The sequence below is a fragment of the Mus musculus genome, chromosome 3, assembly GCF_000001635.26.
Source record: "Mus musculus strain C57BL/6J chromosome 3, GRCm38.p6 C57BL/6J".
NCBI classification, from domain to species: Eukaryota; Metazoa; Chordata; class Mammalia; order Rodentia; family Muridae; genus Mus; species Mus musculus.
This window is the reverse complement of record NC_000069.6, coordinates 140,958,225-140,964,760: the sequence shown is the minus strand read 5'-3', so window position 1 is coordinate 140,964,760 and position 6,536 is coordinate 140,958,225. Positions and strand designations below refer to the sequence as shown.

The following is a 6,536-nucleotide window of genomic DNA, read 5'->3' as shown; positions in this document are numbered from 1 at the left end:
TCCTCCTCTTACAACTTAGGTCATTCACCAAAACGATCCCTAGATGTAGGGGCAGAAGTTGAAGTATACATGTATCCAGTGAGATTGCGCTCCACAGGTTTGTATTTTAAATATTTTTTGGTTCTTTTTAATGGTCTCTATCTGTCGCAAAGAAAAACATACTTGATGAGGGTTGAGGACCACACTTACCTGTTGTTATAAGGAAAACTTTTTAAATTGTTATTAGGCATTATGATGGCATAATAAAGAGGTTGTAGTAGGTTCTTATCTGATATCCATGGCTTCACTATCTCTAGGTAGCTGATTAGGCTTCTAGTACTGAGCATGATATCTTTCTTGTGGAGTGGTCATAAAGTCCTATTACAGAGATACTGGTTAGAACCAAGGCTTGTGTGCTGCTATAGAGTCTTTCGGGTTATCAAGTAGTGGTGATACTTTTTGTGGTTCACAGTCAACACACCTGAGCAGAACTGTTGATTGCATGCCTCCTTTGGAATCACCCTCAGGAAACATGATCGCTAGACCTTGGAGAAGAGGCTCTCAGGTCAGTTCCAGCTCAGAGATATCTGGGTCATGTGTATGAAGTGTATATTCAGTACCAATTCTGAGTAGGATATTAAACAGGAGAAATTTATCTTTTATGTGTGTGGGTAACCAAAGGCTATAGCAATAGCCTGTAATGTTTTGAGAGTCTCTTGGAAACACTGACTAACACCCAAAAAGAGGGTTTCAAGTGAGTTGTATGTTTTTGGTAAATAGTCTTTAGCTCTGCGGAGAACATTGTCAGCCCAGATAAGAAAACTTCATTTAAACTATATATGAATAAATACACACTGGTTTGTATTGTAGTAATTTTAGATTCATAGTTATTAGAATAATTCCTTGTGACTTTATCAGACACCCTTGCTATATTTTAACACTCCTTTTGTATTTAATTCCCTCCTGCCTCCATCTTTAGAATCTCTCATTTCTCATATTTCCCCTCAGATCACTTGTTCATCACTTTCTCATCTCTGCTACTACATCCTACACCCTGGTCACTGACCTATTTCCTTTTCTGGTTTCAACAGTTATTCCAGGACATGTACTCAGAACAGACTTGGAGATAGTAAGGACAGATGAGAGAGACATGTGATATTTGTCTTTTTGGATCTGGGTTATCTGAGTTATTTAATCTTTTATAGTTCTGTCCATTGATCTCCAAAGTTCGTAATTCCATTTCTCGCCACAGCTGAATAGTATTCCATAGTTTATAAATGTCACATTTTTATGATCAATTTGTCATCTGAAGGACACTCATGGGGAGGGTAATAATTAATGACCAAAGGGGCTATGAATTTTAAAGAGTATAGAAATGGGTATATAAGGGGGATGTGAGGGAGAGATTGGTAAAATATGTGATAATGCTAAGATCTCAAAAAATAAAAGCAATACTTAGATTCTACCTTACTCCTATCAGAATGGCTAAGATCAAAACCTCAAGTGACAACACATGTTGGAGAGAATGTAGAGAAAGAGGAACACTTCTTCCATTGCTGGTGGGATTGCAAACTGGTACAACCACTCTGGAAATCTAAGTTCCTCAGAAAATTGGAAATAGATATACCTGAAGGCACAGCTATACCACTCTTGGAAATGTACCCAAAAGACGCCCCACCATGCCACTGGAGCAGGTGTTCCACTATGTTCATAGTGGCCATTATTCATGATAGCCAGAAGCTGGAAATAACCTAGATGTCCCACAACAGAAGAATGGATACAGAAAATGTGGTTCATTTAGACAATGGAGTACTACTCAGCTATTATGCATGAGAACATCCTGACTTTTGCAGGCAAATGTATGGAACTAGAAAATATCCTGAGTGAGGTAACTCAGACACAAAAGGACATGCATGGTACTCACTAATAAGTGGATATTAACCAAAATAAAAAAAAAAGTATAGAATACCCAAGATACAGTCTATAGAACTCAAAAAGTCAACAAACTGAAGTGTATATTTAAGTTTTACATGGATTAAAATTTGAATTTCTTTTTTTTTTGTTGTTGTTGTTGTTCTTTTGTTTTGTTGAGACAGGGTTTCTCTGTGTAGCCCTGGCTGTCCTGGAACTCACTTTGTAGACCAGGCTGGCCTCGAACTCAGAAATCCACCTGTCCCTGCCTCCCAAATTCTGGGATTAAAGGCATGTGCCACCACCGCCTGGCTAAAATTTGAATTTCTATTTGTGTACTACGTGACTCATAGCCTTTGTCTTGATTGGGAGATGTTTGTTAAAAATATAGATTTCAAAATATCCAAAAATGAATTAAATTTATGATTCTAAAGAACATCTGTTACATGCAACAGTTTATTAAATAGCAGTTTAAAATAATTGTACAATTGTTGTTGTAGTTATTTGTTAATTTCAAGCAATGGTTGTTGAACAAAAAAATATACCACATGCTTACTGCGATTTATTTAATAGCTGTGATTCACATTTTACTCGAATCTGATAGCCATTTAATTTGTAGGAAGTGAGCATTTAAATGTTATCTTTGTAGAAAACTCATTTTCAGAAGATTATTTCACACATCTGCCTACCTGTTTATTCTAAGCCAAAGAAGAAGGGGAAATTATACACTTTAGAATCTTGGAAAGAAACAGTGTGAGTGTCAAACTGTAAACAGGCTCCCTTGTGGGTGTTTGTTAAAAAACACTACTATCTTTTTGTAAATAGATATTAAAACTCAAACTGTTTTAAGTAAAAGTTCTGCTGTATTACTGAGTGCCTCAAAAAGTACTGCTGCTTTAAACAATTTTTTATTATTATTATTGCCTTTATTTCTTTTTAAAATTTTTTTTTACACGCCAGATTTTATTCTCCTCCCGGTCTACCCTCTGACTGACTGTTCCATATCCCATACCTCCTTCCTGTTCCTTTGTCTTCACGAGGATTTTCTGCCACCCTACCACCACCCCACCAGACCTCTACACTCCCTGGGGCCTCCAGACTCTTTAGGTTTAGTTGCATCTTCTCTGACTGAACCCTGACCTGGCAGTCCTCTGCTGTATGTGTGTTCAGGCCTCATATCAGCCTACAGGCTGCCTGGTTGGTGGTCCAGTGTTTGAGAGATCGCAGGGGTCCAGGTTAATTGAGACTGCTGGTCTTCCTACAGAGTCACCATACTCCTTATCTTCTTCCAGCCTTTTCCTAATTCAACCACAAGGGTCAGCAGCTTCTATCCATTGGTTGGGTGCAAATATCTGCATCTGACTCTTTCAGCTGCTTGTTGAGTCTTTCGGAGGGCAGTCATGATAGATCCCTTTTTGTGAGTGTTCCACAGCCTCAGCAATAGTGTCAGGCCTTGGGGCCTCCTCTTGAGTTGGATTCCACTTTGTGCCTGTCACTGGACCTTCTTTTCCTAAGGCTCTTCTCCATGTCCATCCCTGCAGTTCTTTTAGACAGGAATTTTATGGGTTAGAGATTTGGCTGTGGGATAGCAACCCTCATTTGATACCCTATCTTTCTGCTGGAGTTGGGCTCTACAAGTTTCCTCTCCCCACTATAGAACATTTCATTTTAGGGTCCCTCCCTTTGAGTCCAAGAGTCTCTCACCTCCCAGGTCTCTGGTACATTCTGTAGGGTCCCCCCAACCTTCTACCCTCTGAGGTTGCCTATTTCCATTCTTTCTGCTAGCCATTAAGGCTTCAGTTCTTTTTCCCCAACCAATACCAGATCATGTTTTCCTCTCACCACCCCACTTTGTCCTCTTTCCCTCCCGGGTCCCTTCTTCGTTACCCCCTTGTGGTTGTGTTATTTCCCCTCTCACATGGCATCCTCACTTGAGTCCTTCAGCTTGTTGATCTTTTTGAGTTCTGTAGACTGTATATTGAATATTCTGTAGGTGTAGATCCACTTATTAGTGAGTACATACCATGCACGTCCTTTTGGGTTTGATTTACCTCACTCAGGTTGATATTTTCTAGTTCCATACATTTGCCTGCAAAAGTCAGGATGTCCTCATTCATAATAGCTGAATAGTATTCCACTGTGTAAATGAACCACATTTTCTCTATCCATTCTTCTGTTGTGGGACATCTAGGTTATTTCCAGCTTCTGGTTATCACGAACAAGGCCACTATGAACATAGTGGAACACCTGTTCCTGTGGCATGGTGGGGCATCTTTTGGGTACATTTCTAAGAGTGGTATAGCTGTGTCTTCAGGTAGATCTATTTCCAATTTTCTGAGGAACTTCCAGATTGATTTCCAGAGTGGTTGTACCAGTTTGCAATCCCTCCAGCAATGGAAGAAGTGTTCTTCTTTCTCTACATTCTCTCCAACATGTGTTGTCACTTGAGGTTTTGATCTTAGCCATTATGGTTGGAGTAAGGTGGAATCTCAGGGTTCTTTTGATTTGCATTTGACACCTCAGTTCCACTTGGAAGAGAGAAGAAAAAAGTGTGGAGGAAGGGAGAGAACTTGGAGGGAAACTGGATATCTGGAGAGAGTGAGGGAGAGAGGGGAACCTGATCTGGTATTGGTTGAGGGAAAAAGACTGAAGCCCTGAGGGCCAGCAGAAAGAATAGAAACAGGCAACCTCAGGAACTAGGACGTTTTGGGAACCCTCCAGAATGCACCAGAGACCTGGGAGGTAAGTGACTCTCACGAATTAAAAGGAGAGACCTTAGGTAAAATGCCTGACAGTAGGAAGAGGGAACTTATAGAGCCCACTTCCAGCAGGAAGACAGGGCATCAAGTGAGGGCATCCCACAGTCACATCTCTGACCCATAATTGTTCCTGTCTGAAAGAATTACAGGGATGGAAATGGAGAAGAACTTGAGGAAAAGAAGGTCCAGTGGCAGGCCCAAAGTGGCAGCTAGCTCAAGGGGAGGTCCCAAGGCCTGACACTATTACTGAGGCTATGGAGTGCTCCCAAAAAAGGACCTATCATGATTGCCTCCTGAATGCAATAAGCAGCTGAAAGAGTCAGATGTAGATATTTGAACCCAACCAATGGACAGAAGCTGCTGACCCCTGTTGTTGAATCAGTGAAGGCTAAAAGAAGCTGAGGAGAAGAGTTTATCCTGTAGAAGGACCAGCAGTCTCAATTAATATGGACTCCTGAGATCTCTCAAATACTGGACCACCAAACAGGCAGCATACATCAGTTGATATGAGGTCCCCAACACACATACAGTAGAGGACTTCTGGGTTTGCTTTTATTCAGAGATGATGCACCTAACCCTCAAGAGACTGGAGGCCCCAGGGAGTTTAGAGGTCAGGTGGGGTGGGAGGTGGGGGCATCCACATGGAGACAGGGTTGTGGGGAAGAGATGTGGGATGTGGAACAGTTAGAGGATGGATGGGGGGGACGGGGAGAATGGAATATGGAGTGTAAAAATAATTTAAAAAATCTTAAATGTAATATTAATGAATACATTCTTTATTCTGTGTTTAAAGCTGAGTAAATATACTGTGAATAAGTATAAAATCGTTGAACTATGAAATTAGCATGTATGTACATGGTAATTATTAAAATACTGATAAAATTACCAAAAAGGGGACTAGGGAGATAGCTCAGTAGTTAAAACACTTCCATAAAAGCATGAGAGTTAGATTTAAAATTCCAAGGACTCACATGCATTGCAGGTGAGCATAGAGGTCTGACTATAATTACTAGTGGATATATTGAAAATGGGGACTACCATAGTAAGAGAGCTAGGAAAATCTACCTTATTGATGAGTCCTGGGATTGATTGAGAGATCCTGTCTCAATGAATAAAATAGAATAATTATTGAAGATGATTTTGGACATAAACTTTAGGCCTCCACATCTTTATGCACACAATTATGCAAAAACCCATGTGGTATATGATTGCACACATACAGAAAAATGGGATTAATTTTAGAAAAATTCTACATTGTTTTTGTTTTTCCAAAACACTTGTGTATAGTAAAGACATCAAGACACATAGGTTATCTTGATGCATTAAATGCTACCTACACTTCTAATAAATAGTTGAATGTAATATTCAACCATCTAGGAAAAGCCTTGAGAAATGAAAACAGAATGTTATGGCCCGAATGTGGAATGTCCTTGATGGACTGATGGGTTTGAATACATTTTCTGTTTGCTTATGTCATTGTTTAGTGGGGTGTTAAGCTTTGGAGTAGTGGCTTAGTGAGCAGAACTGGGGTGCTTCTGTTCTTTTCTTTTTCCAGAGCTGAGGACTGAACCCAGGGCCTTGCACTTGCGTTGGCTTCTTTTTTTACCTGAGCCTGTTACTTCTCTATCCTCCCAAATGTGAATAAACTACTGCTAAAGCTTGCCATCATCACATACCAAGCTATCCTGGTGATAATTCCTTGTTCATGATGGAAACTCCATCAGAGACCAGGAGGCAAAACAAATGTCTCTGGGCTTTAGTCGTTTCGTTTGGTATTTTTTTCCACAACAATAAGAAAACTAATGAATATCCAATATCATTGGGACCTGATGTGAAGTTACAGACTGAATTTCAGGCCATTTGAAATTTTACTTTGAAAAAAAAATG

General features: G+C 40.0%; 1 long non-coding RNA gene across 1 annotated transcript in view; it reads left to right on the top strand.

The window, feature by feature from the left end:
* Positions 1 to 285: 285 nt before the first annotated feature.
* Positions 286 to 6,536, top strand: part of Gm32875 (predicted gene, 32875) — a 36,237-nt gene continuing 29,986 nt past the window's right edge. The window contains exon 1 of the long non-coding RNA NR_168360.1: positions 286 to 544. This is a non-coding gene — a long non-coding RNA (predicted gene, 32875). The remainder of the gene's footprint in view (positions 545 to 6,536) is intronic.